The sequence below is a fragment of the Chroicocephalus ridibundus genome, unplaced genomic scaffold, assembly GCF_963924245.1.
Source record: "Chroicocephalus ridibundus unplaced genomic scaffold, bChrRid1.1 SCAFFOLD_40, whole genome shotgun sequence".
NCBI lineage: Eukaryota > Metazoa > Chordata > Aves > Charadriiformes > Laridae > Chroicocephalus > Chroicocephalus ridibundus.
In genome coordinates this window covers 287,296-306,448 of record NW_026961238.1, presented here as the reverse complement: position 1 = coordinate 306,448, position 19,153 = coordinate 287,296, and positions in this window count along the sequence as shown.

The window sequence follows — 19,153 nt, the reverse complement described above, 5'->3', positions numbered from 1 at the left end:
ACTAGATATCTTTGTGCTGTAAATCTCCCAACAGCCAAATGTAAAAGCAGCAAACATCTCGCTGTATGTCCCACATCCAAAGTGCCAAGAGAGAGCTTGCTCTCCCTGTCTTTGAGTACTGTTTGCACTGTCCCGATTACCTCTTTGCTAACATTCTCTTCAGAGCTGCAGTGAAACCAGGAACCACGTGGAGAAGGCACCCACACTGAAAGTGCCTGGAGGGAACATTGGGGCTTCTTCTCAGTGTCTCTGACATAGGGTTTCACTGTCCCGGGAAACTCTGCTAACACCCTGCAGAGCGCTGTGCCCAATATACAGAAACGTCTTGCGGTATCCCCTACAGGGAAATTGCCAGGAGGGAAAAGTGAGGATTATGCTTAGACTTTCTCGGAACTGCTTCAAATCAACTAGATATCTTTGTGCTGTAAATCTCCCAACAGCCAAATGTAAAAGCAGCAAACATCTCGCTGTATGTCCCACATCCAAACTGCCAAGAGAGAGCTTGCTCTCCCTGTCTTTGAGTACTGTTTGCACTGTCCCGATTACCTCTTTGCTAACATTCTCTTCAGAGCTGCAGTGAAACCAGGAACCACGTGGAGAAGGCACCCACACTGAAAGTGCCTGGAGTGAACATTGGGGCTTCTTCTCAGTGTCTCCGATATAGGGTTTCACTGTCCCGGGAAACTCTCTGCTAACACCCTGCAGAGCGCTGTGCCCAATGTACAGAAACGTCTTGCGGTATCCCCTACAGTGAAAGTGCCAGGAGGGAAAAGTGAGGATTATGCTTAGACTTTCTCGGAACTGCTTCAAATCAACTAGATATCTTTGTGCTGTAAATCTCCCAACAGCCAAATGTAAAAGCAGCAAACATCTCGCTGTATGTCCCACATCCAAAGTGCCAAGAGAGAGCTTGCTCTCCCTGTCTTTGAGTACTGTTTGCACTGTCCCGATTACCTCTTTGCTAACATTCTCTTCAGAGCTGCAGTGAAACCAGGAACCACGTGGAGAAGGCACCCACACTGAAAGTGCCTGGAAGGAACATTGGGGCTTCTTCTCAGTGTCTCTGATATAGGGTTTCACTGTCCCGGGAAACTCTCTGCTAACACCCTGCAGAGCGCTGTGCCCAATATACAGAAACGTCTTGCGGTATCTCCTACAGGGAAAGTGCCAGGAGGGAAAAGTGAGGATTATGTTTAGACTTTCTCGGAACTGCTTCAAATCAACTAGATATCTTTGTGCTGTAAATCTCCCAACAGCCAAATGTAAAAGCAGCAAACATCTCGCTGTATGTCCCACATCCAAAGTGCCAAGAGAGTAATGTAGAGCTTGCTCTCCCTGTCTTTGAGTACTGTTTGCACTGTCCCGATTACCTCTTTGCTAACATTCTCTTCAGAGCTGCAGTGAAACCAGGAACCACGTGGAGAAGGCACCCACACTGAAAGTGCCTGGAGGGAACATTGGGGCTTCTTCTCAGTGTCTCTGACATAGGGTTTCACTGTCCCGGGAAACTCTCTGCTAACACCCTGCAGAGCGCTGTGCCCAATATACAGAAACGTCTTGCGGTATCTCCTACAGGGAAAGTGCCAGGAGCGAAAAGTGAGGATTATGTTTAGACTCTCGGAACTGCTTCAAATCAACTAGATATGTTTGTGCTGTAAATCTCCCAACAGCCAAATGTAAAAGCAGCAAACATCTCGCTGTATGTCCCACATCCAAAGTGCCAAGAGAGAGCTTGCTCTCCCTGTCTTTGAGTACTGTTTGCACTGTCCCGATTACCTCTTTGCTAACATTCTCTTCAGAGCTGCAGTGAAACCAGGAACCACGTGGAGAAGGCACCCACACTGAAAGTGCCTGGAGGGAACATTGGGGCTTCTTCTCAGTGTCTCTGACACAGGGTTTCACTGTCCCGGGAAACTCTCTGCTAACACCCTGCAGAGCGCTGTGCCCAATGTACAGAAACGTCTTGCGGTATCTCCTACAGGGAAAGTGCCAGGAGGGAAAAGTGAGGATTATGTTTAGACTTTCTCGGAACTGCTTCAAATCAACTAGATATCTTTGTGCTGTAAATCTCCCAACAGCCAAATGTAAAAGCAGCAAACATCTCGCTGTATGTCCCACATCCAAAGTGCCGAGAGAGTAATGTAGAGCTTGCTCTCCCTGTCTTTGAGTACTGTTTGCACTGTCCCGATTACCTCTTTGCTAACATTCTCTTCAGAGCTGCAGTGAAACCAGGAACCACGTGGAGAAGGCACCCACACTGAAAGTGCCTGGAGGGAACATTGGGGCTTCTTCTCAGTGTCTCTGACATAGGGTTTCACTGTCCCGGGAAACTCTCTGCTAACACCCTGCAGAGCGCTGTGCCCAATATACAGAAACGTCTTGCGGTATCCCCTACAGGGAAAGTGCCAGGAGGGAATAGTGAGGATTATGTTTAGACTTTCTCGGAACTGCTTCAAATCAACTAGATATCTTTGTGCTGTAAATCTCCCAACAGCCAAATGTAAAAGCAGCAAACATCTCGCTGTATGTCCCACATCCAAAGTGCCGAGAGAGTAATGTAGAGCTTGCTCTCCCTGTCTTTGAGTACTGTTTGCACTGTCCCGATTACCTCTTTGCTAACATTCTCTTCAGAGCTGCAGTGAAACCAGGAACCACGTGGAGAAGGCACCCACACTGAAAGTGCCTGGAGGGAACATTGGGGCTTCTTCTCAGTGTCTCTGACATAGGGTTTCACTGTCCCGAGAAACTCTCTGCTAACACCCTGCAGAGCGCTGTGCCCAATATACAGAAACGTCTTGCGGTATCTCCTACAGGGAAAGTGCCAGGAGGGAAAAGTGAGGATTATGTTTAGACTTTCTCGGAACTGCTTCAAATCAACTAGATATCTTTGTGCTGTAAATCTCCCAACAGCCAAATGTAAAAGCAGCAAACATCTCGCTGTATGTCCCACATCCAAAGTGCCAAGAGAGTAATGTAGAGCTTGCTCTCCCTGTCTTTGAGTACTGTTTGCACTGTCCCGATTACCTCTTTGCTAACATTCTCTTCAGAGCTGCAGTGAAACCAGGAACCACGTGGAGAAGGCACCCACACTGAAAGTGCCTGGAGGGAACATTGGGGCTTCTTCTCAGTGTCTCTGACATAGGGTTTCACTGTCCCGGGAAACTCTCTGCTAACACCCTGCAGAGCGCTGTGCCCAATGTACAGAAACGTCTTGCGGTATCCCCTACAGTGAAAGTGCCAGGAGGGAAAAGTGAGGATTATGCTTAGACTTTCTCGGAACTGCTTCAAATCAACTAGATATCTTTGTGCTGTAAATCTCCCAACAGCCAAATGTAAAAGCAGCAAACATCTCGCTGTATGTCCCACATCCAAAGTGCCAAGAGAGAGCTTGCTCTCCCTGTCTTTGAGTACTGTTTGCACTGTCCCGATTACCTCTTTGCTAACATTCTCTTCAGAGCTGCAGTGAAACCAGGAACCACGTGGAGAAGGCACCCACACTGAAAGTGCCTGGAGGGAACATTGGGGCTTCTTCTCAGTGTCTCTGATATAGGGTTTCACTGTCCCGGGAAACTCTCTGCTAACACCCTGCAGAGCGCTGTGCCCAATATACAGAAACGTCTTGCGGTATCCCCTACAGTGAAAGTGCCAGGAGGGAAAAGTGAGGATTATGCTTAGACTTTCTCGGAACTGCTTCAAATCAACTAGATATCTTTGTGCTGTAAATCTCCCAACAGCCAAATGTAAAAGCAGCAAACATCTCGCTGTATGTCCCACATCCAAAGTGCCAAGAGAGAGCTTGCTCTCCCTGTCTTTGAGTACTGTTTGCACTGTCCCGATTACCTCTTTGCTAACATTCTCTTCAGAGCTGCAGTGAAACCAGGAACCACGTGGAGAAGGCACCCACACTGAAAGTGCCTGGAGGGAACATTGGGGCTTCTTCTCAGTGTCTCTGACATAGGGTTTCACTGTCCCGGGAAACTCTCTGCTAACACCCTGCAGAGCGCTGTGCCCAATATACAGAAACGTCTTGCGGTATCTCCTACAGGGAAAGTGCCAGGAGGAATTGTGGAGCTTGGTCTCAGTGTCTCTGAGAATTGCTCTGATTATCCGTGTGACCTCTTTGCTAAGACACTCCAGAAAGCTGTCCTCAAAACCAACACACATCTTGACATATCTCCCACATTGATCGCAGTGTCTCCAGAAACGGCATTCAAGGAGCCAGGAACTTTTCTCCCTACAATGTCCATTGAGTTGTCCTCAAAACCAATATACATCCTGCTATATCTCCCACATGGAAAGTGCCAGGAGGGAAAAGTGAGGATTATGCTTAGACTTTCTCGGAACTGCTTCAAATCAACTAGATATCTTTGTGCTGTAAATCTCCCAACAGCCAAACGCAAAAGCAGCAAACATCTCGCTGTATGTCCCACATCCAAAGTGCCAAGAGAGAGCTTGCTCTCCCTGTCTTTGAGTACTGTTTGCACTGTCCCGATTACCTCTTTGCTAACATTCTCTTCAGAGCTGCAGTGAAACCAGGAACCACGTGGAGAAGGCACCCACACTGAAAGTGCCTGGAGGAAACATTGGGGCTTCTTCTCAGTGTCTCTGACACAGGGTTTCACTGTCCCGGGAAACTCTCTGCTAACACCCTGCAGAGCGCTGTGCCCAATGTACAGAAACGTCTTGCGGTATCTCCTACAGGGAAAGTGCCAGGAGGGAAAAGTGAGGATTATGTTTAGACTTTCTCGGAACTGCTTCAAATCAACTAGATATCTTTGTGCTGTAAATCTCCCAACAGCCAAATGTAAAAGCAGCAAATATCTCGCTGTATGTCCCACATCCAAAGTGCCAAGAGAGAGCTTGCTCTCCCTGTCTTTGAGTACTGTTTGCACTGTCCCGATTACCTCTTTGCTAACATTCTCTTCAGAGCTGCAGTGAAACCAGGAACCACGTGGAGAAGGCACCCACACTGAAAGTGCCTGGAGGGAACATTGGGGCTTCTTCTCAGTGTCTCTGACATAGGGTTTCACTGTCCCGGGAAACTCTCTGCTAACACCCTGCAGAGCGCTGTGCCCAATATACAGAAACGTCTTGCGGTATCTCCTACAGGGAAAGTGCCAGGAGGGAAAAGTGAGGATTATGTTTAGACTTTCTCGGAACTGCTTCAAATCAACTAGATATCTTTGTGCTGTAAATCTCCCAACAGCCAAATGTAAAAGCAGCAAACATCTCGCTGTATGTCCCACATCCAAAGTGCCAAGAGAGAGCTTGCTCTCCCTGTCTTTGAGTACTGTTTGCACTGTCCCGATTACCTCTTTGCTAACATTCTCTTCAGAGCTGCAGTGAAACCAGGAACCACGTGGAGAAGGCACCCACACTGAAAGTGCCTGGAGGGAACATTGGGGCTTCTTCTCAGTGTCTCTGACATAGGGTTTCACTGTCCCGGGAAACTCTCTGCTAACACCCTGCAGAGCGCTGTGCCCAATGTACAGAAACGTCTTGCGGTATCTCCTACAGGGAAAGTGCCAGGAGGGAAAAGTGAGGATTATGTTTAGACTTTCTCGGAACTGCTTCAAATCAACTAGATATCTTTGTGCTGTAAATCTCCCAACAGCCAAATGTAAAAGCAGCAAACATCTCGCTGTATGTCCCACATCCAAAGTGCCGAGAGAGTAATGTAGAGCTTGCTCTCCCTGTCTTTGAGTACTGTTTGCACTGTCCCGATTACCTCTTTGCTAACATTCTCTTCAGAGCTGCAGTGAAACCAGGAACCACGTGGAGAAGGCACCCACACTGAAAGTGCCTGGAGGGAACATTGGGGCTTCTTCTCAGTGTCTCTGACATAGGGTTTCACTGTCCCGGGAAACTCTCTGCTAACACCCTGCAGAGCGCTGTGCCCAATATACAGAAACGTCTTGCGGTATCCCCTACAGGGAAAGTGCCAGGAGGGAAAAGTGAGGATTATGTTTAGACTTTCTCGGAACTGCTTCAAATCAACTAGATATCTTTGTGCTGTAAATCTCCCAACAGCCAAATGTAAAAGCAGCAAACATCTCGCTGTATGTCCCACATCCAAAGTGCCAAGAGAGAGCTTGCTCTCCCTGTCTTTGAGTACTGTTTGCACTGTCCCGATTACCTCTTTGCTAACATTCTCTTCAGAGCTGCAGTGAAACCAGGAACCACGTGGAGAAGGCACCCACACTGAAAGTGCCTGGAGGGAACATTGGGGCTTCTTCTCAGTGTCTCCGATATAGGGTTTCACTGTCCCGGGAAACTCTCTGCTAACACCCTGCAGAGCGCTGTGCCCAATGTACAGAAACGTCTTGCGGTATCCCCTACAGGGAAAGTGCCAGGAGGGAAAAGTGAGGATTATGCTTAGACTTTCTCGGAACTGCTTCAAATCAACTACATATCTTTGTGCTGTAAATCTCCCAACAGCCAAATGTAAAAGCAGCAAACATCTCGCTGTATGTCCCACATCCAAAGTGCCGAGAGAGTAATGTAGAGCTTGCTCTCCCTGTCTTTGAGTACTGTTTGCACTGTCCCGATTACCTCTTTGCTAACATTCTCTTCAGAGCTGCAGTGAAACCAGGAACCACGTGGAGAAGGCACCCACACTGAAAGTGCCTGGAGGGAACATTGGGGCTTCTTCTCAGTGTCTCTGACATAGGGTTTCACTGTCCCGGGAAACTCTCTGCTAACACCCTGCAGAGCGCTGTGCCCAATATACAGAAACGTCTTGCGGTATCTCCTACAGGGAAAGTGCCAGGAGGGAAAAGTGAGGATTATGTTTAGACTTTCTCGGAACTGCTTCAAATCAACTAGATATCTTTGTGCTGTAAATCTCCCAACAGCCAAATGTAAAAGCAGCAAACATCTCGCTGTATGTCCCACATCCAAAGTGCCAAGAGAGTAATGTAGAGCTTGCTCTCCCTGTCTTTGAGTACTGTTTGCACTGTCCCGATTACCTCTTTGCTAACATTCTCTTCAGAGCTGCAGTGAAACCAGGAACCACGTGGAGAAGGCACCCACACTGAAAGTGCCTGGAGGGAACATTGGGGCTTCTTCTCAGTGTCTCTGACATAGGGTTTCACTGTCCCGGGAAACTCTCTGCTAACACCCTGCAGAGCGCTGTGCCCAATATACAGAAACGTCTTGCGGTATCTCCTACAGGGAAAGTGCCAGGAGGGAAAAGTGAGGATTATGTTTAGACTTTCTCGGAACTGCTTCAAATCAACTAGATATCTTTGTGCTGTAAATCTCCCAACAGCCAAATGTAAAAGCAGCAAACATCTCGCTGTATGTCCCACATCCAAAGTGCCAAGAGAGAGCTTGCTCTCCCTGTCTTTGAGTACTGTTTGCACTGTCCCGATTACCTCTTTGCTAACATTCTCTTCAGAGCTGCAGTGAAACCAGGAACCACGTGGAGAAGGCACCCACACTGAAAGTGCCTGGAGGGAACATTGGGGCTTCTTCTCAGTGTCTCTGACATAGGGTTTCACTGTCCCGGGAAACTCTGCTAACACCCTGCAGAGCGCTGTGCCCAATATACAGAAACGTCTTGCGGTATCCCCTACAGGGAAATTGCCAGGAGGGAAAAGTGAGGATTATGCTTAGACTTTCTCGGAACTGCTTCAAATCAACTAGATATCTTTGTGCTGTAAATCTCCCAACAGCCAAATGTAAAAGCAGCAAACATCTCGCTGTATGTCCCACATCCAAACTGCCAAGAGAGAGCTTGCTCTCCCTGTCTTTGAGTACTGTTTGCACTGTCCCGATTACCTCTTTGCTAACATTCTCTTCAGAGCTGCAGTGAAACCAGGAACCACGTGGAGAAGGCACCCACACTGAAAGTGCCTGGAGTGAACATTGGGGCTTCTTCTCAGTGTCTCCGATATAGGGTTTCACTGTCCCGGGAAACTCTCTGCTAACACCCTGCAGAGCGCTGTGCCCAATGTACAGAAACGTCTTGCGGTATCCCCTACAGTGAAAGTGCCAGGAGGGAAAAGTGAGGATTATGCTTAGACTTTCTCGGAACTGCTTCAAATCAACTAGATATCTTTGTGCTGTAAATCTCCCAACAGCCAAATGTAAAAGCAGCAAACATCTCGCTGTATGTCCCACATCCAAAGTGCCAAGAGAGAGCTTGCTCTCCCTGTCTTTGAGTACTGTTTGCACTGTCCCGATTACCTCTTTGCTAACATTCTCTTCAGAGCTGCAGTGAAACCAGGAACCACGTGGAGAAGGCACCCACACTGAAAGTGCCTGGAAGGAACATTGGGGCTTCTTCTCAGTGTCTCTGATATAGGGTTTCACTGTCCCGGGAAACTCTCTGCTAACACCCTGCAGAGCGCTGTGCCCAATATACAGAAACGTCTTGCGGTATCTCCTACAGGGAAAGTGCCAGGAGGGAAAAGTGAGGATTATGTTTAGACTTTCTCGGAACTGCTTCAAATCAACTAGATATCTTTGTGCTGTAAATCTCCCAACAGCCAAATGTAAAAGCAGCAAACATCTCGCTGTATGTCCCACATCCAAAGTGCCAAGAGAGTAATGTAGAGCTTGCTCTCCCTGTCTTTGAGTACTGTTTGCACTGTCCCGATTACCTCTTTGCTAACATTCTCTTCAGAGCTGCAGTGAAACCAGGAACCACGTGGAGAAGGCACCCACACTGAAAGTGCCTGGAGGGAACATTGGGGCTTCTTCTCAGTGTCTCTGACATAGGGTTTCACTGTCCCGGGAAACTCTCTGCTAACACCCTGCAGAGCGCTGTGCCCAATATACAGAAACGTCTTGCGGTATCTCCTACAGGGAAAGTGCCAGGAGGGAAAAGTGAGGATTATGTTTAGACTCTCGGAACTGCTTCAAATCAACTAGATATGTTTGTGCTGTAAATCTCCCAACAGCCAAATGTAAAAGCAGCAAACATCTCGCTGTATGTCCCACATCCAAAGTGCCAAGAGAGAGCTTGCTCTCCCTGTCTTTGAGTACTGTTTGCACTGTCCCGATTACCTCTTTGCTAACATTCTCTTCAGAGCTGCAGTGAAACCAGGAACCACGTGGAGAAGGCACCCACACTGAAAGTGCCTGGAGGGAACATTGGGGCTTCTTCTCAGTGTCTCTGACATAGGGTTTCACTGTCCCGGGAAACTCTCTGCTAACACCCTGCAGAGCGCTGTGCCCAATGTACAGAAACGTCTTGCGGTATCTCCTACAGGGAAAGTGCCAGGAGGGAAAAGTGAGGATTATGTTTAGACTTTCTCGGAACTGCTTCAAATCAACTAGATATCTTTGTGCTGTAAATCTCCCAACAGCCAAATGTAAAAGCAGCAAACATCTCGCTGTATGTCCCACATCCAAAGTGCCGAGAGAGTAATGTAGAGCTTGCTCTCCCTGTCTTTGAGTACTGTTTGCACTGTCCCGATTACCTCTTTGCTAACATTCTCTTCAGAGCTGCAGTGAAACCAGGAACCACGTGGAGAAGGCACCCACACTGAAAGTGCCTGGAGGGAACATTGGGGCTTCTTCTCAGTGTCTCTGACATAGGGTTTCACTGTCCCGGGAAACTCTCTGCTAACACCCTGCAGAGCGCTGTGCCCAATATACAGAAACGTCTTGCGGTATCCCCTACAGGGAAAGTGCCAGGAGGGAATAGTGAGGATTATGTTTAGACTTTCTCGGAACTGCTTCAAATCAACTAGATATCTTTGTGCTGTAAATCTCCCAACAGCCAAATGTAAAAGCAGCAAACATCTCGCTGTATGTCCCACATCCAAAGTGCCAAGAGAGAGCTTGCTCTCCCTGTCTTTGAGTACTGTTTGCACTGTCCCGATTACCTCTTTGCTAACATTCTCTTCAGAGCTGCAGTGAAACCAGGAACCACGTGGAGAAGGCACCCACACTGAAAGTGCCTGGAGGGAACATTGGGGCTTCTTCTCTGTGTCTCCGATATAGGGTTTCACTGTCCCGGGAAACTCTCTGCTAACACCCTGCAGAGCGCTGTGCCCAATATACAGAAACGTCTTGCGGTATCTCCTACAGGGAAAGTGCCAGGAGGGAAAAGTGAGGATTATGTTTAGACTTTCTCGGAACTGCTTCAAATCAACTAGATATCTTTGTGCTGTAAATCTCCCAACAGCCAAATGTAAAAGCAGCAAACATCTCGCTGTATGTCCCACATCCAAAGTGCCAAGAGAGTAATGTAGAGCTTGCTCTCCCTGTCTTTGAGTACTGTTTGCACTGTCCCGATTACCTCTTTGCTAACATTCTCTTCAGAGCTGCAGTGAAACCAGGAACCACGTGGAGAAGGCACCCACACTGAAAGTGCCTGGAGGGAACATTGGGGCTTCTTCTCAGTGTCTCTGACATAGGGTTTCACTGTCCCGGGAAACTCTCTGCTAACACCCTGCAGAGCGCTGTGCCCAATATACAGAAACGTCTTGCGGTATCTCCTACAGGGAAAGTGCCAGGAGGGAAAAGTGAGGATTATGTTTAGACTCTCGGAACTGCTTCAAATCAACTAGATATGTTTGTGCTGTAAATCTCCCAACAGCCAAATGTAAAAGCAGCAAACATCTCGCTGTATGTCCCACATCCAAAGTGCCAAGAGAGAGCTTGCTCTCCCTGTCTTTGAGTACTGTTTGCACTGTCCCGATTACCTCTTTGCTAACATTCTCTTCAGAGCTGCAGTGAAACCAGGAACCACGTGGAGAAGGCACCCACACTGAAAGTGCCTGGAGGGAACATTGGGGCTTCTTCTCAGTGTCTCTGACATAGGGTTTCACTGTCCCGGGAAACTCTCTGCTAACACCCTGCAGAGCGCTGTGCCCAATGTACAGAAACGTCTTGCGGTATCTCCTACAGGGAAAGTGCCAGGAGGGAAAAGTGAGGATTATGTTTAGACTTTCTCGGAACTGCTTCAAATCAACTAGATATCTTTGTGCTGTAAATCTCCCAACAGCCAAATGTAAAAGCAGCAAACATCTCGCTGTATGTCCCACATCCAAAGTGCCGAGAGAGTAATGTAGAGCTTGCTCTCCCTGTCTTTGAGTACTGTTTGCACTGTCCCGATTACCTCTTTGCTAACATTCTCTTCAGAGCTGCAGTGAAACCAGGAACCACGTGGAGAAGGCACCCACACTGAAAGTGCCTGGAGGGAACATTGGGGCTTCTTCTCAGTGTCTCTGACATAGGGTTTCACTGTCCCGGGAAACTCTCTGCTAACACCCTGCAGAGCGCTGTGCCCAATATACAGAAACGTCTTGCGGTATCCCCTACAGGGAAAGTGCCAGGAGGGAAAAGTGAGGATTATGTTTAGACTTTCTCGGAACTGCTTCAAATCAACTAGATATCTTTGTGCTGTAAATCTCCCAACAGCCAAATGTAAAAGCAGCAAACATCTCGCTGTATGTCCCACATCCAAAGTGCCAAGAGAGAGCTTGCTCTCCCTGTCTTTGAGTACTGTTTGCACTGTCCCGATTACCTCTTTGCTAACATTCTCTTCAGAGCTGCAGTGAAACCAGGAACCACGTGGAGAAGGCACCCACACTGAAAGTGCCTGGAGGGAACATTGGGGCTTCTTCTCAGTGTCTCCGATATAGGGTTTCACTGTCCCGGGAAACTCTCTGCTAACACCCTGCAGAGCGCTGTGCCCAATGTACAGAAACGTCTTGCGGTATCCCCTACAGGGAAAGTGCCAGGAGGGAAAAGTGAGGATTATGCTTAGACTTTCTCGGAACTGCTTCAAATCAACCAGATATCTTTGTGCTGTAAATCTCCCAACAGCCAAATGTAAAAGCAGCAAACATCTCGCTGTATGTCCCACATCCAAAGTGCCGAGAGAGTAATGTAGAGCTTGCTCTCCCTGTCTTTGAGTACTGTTTGCACTGTCCCGATTACCTCTTTGCTAACATTCTCTTCAGAGCTGCAGTGAAACCAGGAACCACGTGGAGAAGGCACCCACACTGAAAGTGCCTGGAGGGAACATTGGGGCTTCTTCTCAGTGTCTCTGACATAGGGTTTCACTGTCCCGGGAAACTCTCTGCTAACACCCTGCAGAGCGCTGTGCCCAATATACAGAAACGTCTTGCGGTATCTCCTACAGGGAAAGTGCCAGGAGGGAAAAGTGAGGATTATGTTTAGACTTTCTCGGAACTGCTTCAAATCAACTAGATATCTTTGTGCTGTAAATCTCCCAACAGCCAAATGTAAAAGCAGCAAACATCTCGCTGTATGTCCCACATCCAAAGTGCCAAGAGAGTAATGTAGAGCTTGCTCTCCCTGTCTTTGAGTACTGTTTGCACTGTCCCGATTACCTCTTTGCTAACATTCTCTTCAGAGCTGCAGTGAAACCAGGAACCACGTGGAGAAGGCACCCACACTGAAAGTGCCTGGAGGGAACATTGGGGCTTCTTCTCAGTGTCTCTGACATAGGGTTTCACTGTCCCGGGAAACTCTCTGCTAACACCCTGCAGAGCGCTGTGCCCAATATACAGAAACGTCTTGCGGTATCTCCTACAGGGAAAGTGCCAGGAGGGAAAAGTGAGGATTATGTTTAGACTTTCTCGGAACTGCTTCAAATCAACTAGATATCTTTGTGCTGTAAATCTCCCAACAGCCAAATGTAAAAGCAGCAAACATCTCGCTGTATGTCCCACATCCAAAGTGCCAAGAGAGAGCTTGCTCTCCCTGTCTTTGAGTACTGTTTGCACTGTCCCGATTACCTCTTTGCTAACATTCTCTTCAGAGCTGCAGTGAAACCAGGAACCACGTGGAGAAGGCACCCACACTGAAAGTGCCTGGAGGGAACATTGGGGCTTCTTCTCAGTGTCTCTGACATAGGGTTTCACTGTCCCGGGAAACTCTCTGCTAACACCCTGCAGAGCGCTGTGCCCAATATACAGAAACGTCTTGCGGTATCCCCTACAGGGAAATTGCCAGGAGGGAAAAGTGAGGATTATGCTTAGACTTTCTCGGAACTGCTTCAAATCAACTAGATATCTTTGTGCTGTAAATCTCCCAACAGCCAAATGTAAAAGCAGCAAACATCTCGCTGTATGTCCCACATCCAAAGTGCCAAGAGAGAGCTTGCTCTCCCTGTCTTTGAGTACTGTTTGCACTGTCCCGATTACCTCTTTGCTAACATTCTCTTCAGAGCTGCAGTGAAACCAGGAACCACGTGGAGAAGGCACCCACACTGAAAGTGCCTGGAGGGAACATTGGGGCTTCTTCTCAGTGTCTCTGACATAGGGTTTCACTGTCCCGGGAAACTCTCTGCTAACACCCTGCAGAGCGCTGTGCCCAATATACAGAAACGTCTTGCGGTATCCCCTACAGGGAAAGTGCCAGGAGGGAAAAGTGAGGATTATGTTTAGACTTTCTCGGAACTGCTTCAAATCAACTAGATATCTTTGTGCTGTAAATCTCCCAACAGCCAAATGTAAAAGCAGCAAACATCTCGCTGTATGTCCCACATCCAAAGTGCCAAGAGAGAGCTTGCTCTCCCTGTCTTTGAGTACTGTTTGCACTGTCCCGATTACCTCTTTGCTAACATTCTCTTCAGAGCTGCAGTGAAACCAGGAACCACGTGGAGAAGGCACCCACACTGAAAGTGCCTGGAGGGAACATTGGGGCTTCTTCTCAGTGTCTCCGATATAGGGTTTCACTGTCCCGGGAAACTCTCTGCTAACACCCTGCAGAGCGCTGTGCCCAATGTACAGAAACGTCTTGCGGTATCCCCTACAGGGAAAGTGCCAGGAGGGAAAAGTGAGGATTATGCTTAGACTTTCTCGGAACTGCTTCAAATCAACCAGATATCTTTGTGCTGTAAATCTCCCAACAGCCAAATGTAAAAGCAGCAAACATCTCGCTGTATGTCCCACATCCAAAGTGCCAAGAGAGAGCTTGCTCTCCCTGTCTTTGAGTACTGTTTGCACTGTCCCGATTACCTCTTTGCTAACATTCTCTTCAGAGCTGCAGTGAAACCAGGAACCACGTGGAGAAGGCACCCACACTGAAAGTGCCTGGAGGGAACATTGGGGCTTCTTCTCAGTGTCTCCGATATAGGGTTTCACTGTCCCGGGAAACTCTCTGCTAACACCCTGCAGAGCGCTGTGCCCAATGTACAGAAACGTCTTGCGGTATCCCCTACAGGGAAAGTGCCAGGAGGGAAAAGTGAGGATTATGCTTAGACTTTCTCGGAACTGCTTCAAATCAACCAGATATCTTTGTGCTGTAAATCTCCCAACAGCCAAATGTAAAAGCAGCAAACATCTCGCTGTATGTCCCACATCCAAAGTGCCGAGAGAGTAATGTAGAGCTTGCTCTCCCTGTCTTTGAGTACTGTTTGCACTGTCCCGATTACCTCTTTGCTAACATTCTCTTCAGAGCTGCAGTGAAACCAGGAACCACGTGGAGAAGGCACCCACACTGAAAGTGCCTGGAGGGAACATTGGGGCTTCTTCTCAGTGTCTCTGACATAGGGTTTCACTGTCCCGGGAAACTCTCTGCTAACACCCTGCAGAGCGCTGTGCCCAATATACAGAAACGTCTTGCGGTATCTCCTACAGGGAAAGTGCCAGGAGGGAAAAGTGAGGATTATGTTTAGACTTTCTCGGAACTGCTTCAAATCAACTAGATATCTTTGTGCTGTAAATCTCCCAACAGCCAAATGTAAAAGCAGCAAACATCTCGCTGTATGTCCCACATCCAAAGTGCCAAGAGAGTAATGTAGAGCTTGCTCTCCCTGTCTTTGAGTACTGTTTGCACTGTCCCGATTACCTCTTTGCTAACATTCTCTTCAGAGCTGCAGTGAAACCAGGAACCACGTGGAGAAGGCACCCACACTGAAAGTGCCTGGAGGGAACATTGGGGCTTCTTCTCAGTGTCTCTGACATAGGGTTTCACTGTCCCGGGAAACTCTCTGCTAACACCCTGCAGAGCGCTGTGCCCAATATACAGAAACGTCTTGCGGTATCTCCTACAGGGAAAGTGCCAGGAGGGAAAAGTGAGGATTATGTTTAGACTTTCTCGGAACTGCTTCAAATCAACTAGATATCTTTGTGCTGTAAATCTCCCAACAGCCAAATGTAAAAGCAGCAAACATCTCGCTGTATGTCCCACATCCAAAGTGCCAAGAGAGAGCTTGCTCTCCCTGTCTTTGAGTACTGTTTGCACTGTCCCGATTACCTCTTTGCTAACATTCTCTTCAGAGCTGCAGTGAAACCAGGAACCACGTGGAGAAGGCACCCACACTGAAAGTGCCTGGAGGGAACATTGGGGCTTCTTCTCAGTGTCTCTGACATAGGGTTTCACTGTCCCGGGAAACTCTCTGCTAACACCCTGCAGAGCGCTGTGCCCAATATACAGAAACGTCTTGCGGTATCCCCTACAGGGAAATTGCCAGGAGGGAAAAGTGAGGATTATGCTTAGACTTTCTCGGAACTGCTTCAAATCAACTAGATATCTTTGTGCTGTAAATCTCCCAACAGCCAAATGTAAAAGCAGCAAACATCTCGCTGTATGTCCCACATCCAAACTGCCAAGAGAGAGCTTGCTCTCCCTGTCTTTGAGTACTGTTTGCACTGTCCCGATTACCTCTTTGCTAACATTCTCTTCAGAGCTGCAGTGAAACCAGGAACCACGTGGAGAAGGCACCCACACTGAAAGTGCCTGGAGTGAACATTGGGGCTTCTTCTCAGTGTCTCCGATATAGGGTTTCACTGTCCCGGGAAACTCTCTGCTAACACCCTGCAGAGCGCTGTGCCCAATGTACAGAAACGTCTTGCGGTATCCCCTACAGTGAAAGTGCCAGGAGGGAAAAGTGAGGATTATGCTTAGACTTTCTCGGAACTGCTTCAAATCAACTAGATATCTTTGTGCTGTAAATCTCCCAACAGCCAAATGTAAAAGCAGCAAACATCTCGCTGTATGTCCCACATCCAAAGTGCCAAGAGAGAGCTTGCTCTCCCTGTCTTTGAGTACTGTTTGCACTGTCCCGATTACCTCTTTGCTAACATTCTCTTCAGAGCTGCAGTGAAACCAGGAACCACGTGGAGAAGGCACCCACACTGAAAGTGCCTGGAAGGAACATTGGGGCTTCTTCTCAGTGTCTCTGATATAGGGTTTCACTGTCCCGGGAAACTCTCTGCTAACACCCTGCAGAGCGCTGTGCCCAATATACAGAAACGTCTTGCGGTATCCCCTACAGTGAAAGTGCCAGGAGGGAAAAGTGAGGATTATGCTTAGACTTTCTCGGAACTGCTTCAAATCAACTAGATATCTTTGTGCTGTAAATCTCCCAACAGCCAAATGTAAAAGCAGCAAACATCTCGCTGTATGTCCCACATCCAAAGTGCCAAGAGAGAGCTTGCTCTCCCTGTCTTTGAGTACTGTTTGCACTGTCCCGATTACCTCTTTGCTAACATTCTCTTCAGAGCTGCAGTGAAACCAGGAACCACGTGGAGAAGGCACCCACACTGAAAGTGCCTGGAGGGAACATTGGGGCTTCTTCTCAGTGTCTCTGATATAGGGTTTCACTGTCCCGGGAAACTCTCTGCTAACACCCTGCAGAGCGCTGTGCCCAATATACAGAAACGTCTTGCGGTATCTCCTACAGGGAAAGTGCCAGTAGGAATTGTGGAGCTTGGTCTCAGTGTCTCTGAGAATTGCTCTGATTATCCGTGTGACCTCTTTGCTAAGACACTCCAGAAAGCTGTCCTCAAAACCAACACACATCTTGACATATCTCCCACATTGATCGCAGTGTCTCCAGAAACGGCATTCAAGGAGCCAGGAACTTTTCTCCCTACAATGTCCATTGAGTTGTCCTCAAAACCAATATACATCCTGCTATATCTCCCACATGGAAAGTGCCAGGAGGGAAAAGTGAGGATTATGCTTAGACTTTCTCGGAACTGCTTCAAATCAACTAGATATCTTTGTGCTGTAAATCTCCCAACAGCCAAACGCAAAAGCAGCAAACATCTCGCTGTATGTCCCACATCCAAAGTGCCAAGAGAGAGCTTGCTCTCCCTGTCTTTGAGTACTGTTTGCACTGTCCCGATTACCTCTTTGCTAACATTCTCTTCAGAGCTGCAGTGAAACCAGGAACCACGTGGAGAAGGCACCCACACTGAAAGTGCCTGGAGGAAACATTGGGGCTTCTTCTCAGTGTCTCTGACACAGGGTTTCACTGTCCCGGGAAACTCTCTGCTAACACCCTGCAGAGCGCTGTGCCCAATGTACAGAAACGTCTTGCGGTATCTCCTACAGGGAAAGTGCCAGGAGGGAAAAGTGAGGATTATGTTTAGACTTTCTCGGAACTGCTTCAAATCAACTAGATATCTTTGTGCTGTAAATCTCCCAACAGCCAAATGTAAAAGCAGCAAACATCTCGCTGTATGTCCCACATCCAAAGTGCCAAGAGAGAGCTTGCTCTCCCTGTCTTTGAGTACTGTTTGCACTGTCCCGATTACCTCTTTGCTAACATTCTCTTCAGAGCTGCAGTGAAACCAGGAACCACGTGGAGAAGGCACCCACACTGAAAGTGCCTGGAGGAAACATTGGGGCTTCTTCTCAGTGTCTCTGACACAGGGTTTCACTGTCCCGGGAAACTCTCTGCTAACACCCTGCAGAGCGCTGTGCCCAATGTACAGAAACGTCTTGCGGTATCTCCTACAGGGAAAGTGCCAGGAGGGAAAAGTGAGGATTATGTTTAGACTTTCTCGGAACTGCTTCAAATCAACTAGATATCTTTGTGCTGTAAATCTCCCAACAGCCAAATGTAAAAGCAGCAAACATCTCGCTGTATGTCCCACATCCAAAGTGCCAAGAGAGTAATGTAGAGCTTGCTCTCCCTGTCTTTGAGTACTGTTTGCACTGTCCCGATTACCTCTTTGCTAACATTCTCTTCAGAGCTGCAGTGAAACCAGGAACCACGTGGAGAAGGCACCCACACTGAAAGTGCCTGGAGGGAACATTGGGGCTTCTTCTCAGTGTCTCTGACATAGGGTTTCACTGTCCCGGGAAACTCTCTGCTAACACCCTGCAGAGCGCTGTGCCCAATATACAGAAACGTCTTGCGGTATCTCCTACAGGGAAAGTGCCAGGAGGGAAAAGTGAGGATTATGTTTAGACTTTCTCGGAACTGCTTCAAATCAACTAGATATCTTTGTGCTGTAAATCTCCCAACAGCCAAATGTAAAAGCAGCAAACATCTCGCTGTATGTCCCACATCCAAAGTGCCAAGAGAGTAATGTAGAGCTTGCTCTCCCTGTCTTTGAGTACTGTTTGCACTGTCCCGATTACCTCTTTGCTAACATTCTCTTCAGAGCTGCAGTGAAACCAGGAACCACGTGGAGAAGGCACCCACACTGAAAGTGCCTGGAGGAAACATTGGGGCTTCTTCTCAGTGTCTCTGACACAGGGTTTCACTGTCCCGGGAAACTCTCTGCTAACACCCTGCAGAGCGCTGTGCCCAATGTACAGAAACGTCTTGCGGTATCTCCTACAGGGAAAGTGCCAGGAGGGAAAAGTGAGGATTATGTTTAGACTTTCTCGGAACTGCTTCAAATCAACTAGATATCTTTGTGCTGTAAATCTCCCAACAGCCAAATGTAAAAGCAGCAAACATCTCGCTGTATGTCCCACATCCAAAGTGCCAAGAGAGAGCTTGCTCTCCCTGTCTTTGAGTACTGTTTGCACTGTCCCGATTACCTCTTTGCTAACATTCTCTTCAGAGCTGCAGTGAAACCAGGAACCACGTGGAGAAGGCACCCACACTGAAAGTGCCTGGAGGGAACATTGGGGCTTCTTCTCAGTGTCTCTGACATAGGGTTTCACTGTCCCGGGAAACTCTCTGCTAACACCCTGCAGAGCGCTGTGCCCAATATACAGAAACGTCTTGCGGTATCCCCTACAGGGAAAGTGCCAGGAGGGAATAGTGAGGATTATGTTTAGACTTTCTCGGAACTGCTTCAAATCAACTAGATATCTTTGTGCTGTAAATCTCCCAACAGCCAAATGTAAAAGCAGCAAACATCTCGCTGTATGTCCCACATCCAAAGTGCCAAGAGAGAGCTTGCTCTCCCTGTCTTTGAGTACTGTTTGCACTGTCCCGATTACCTCTTTGCTAACATTCTCTTCAGAGCTGCAG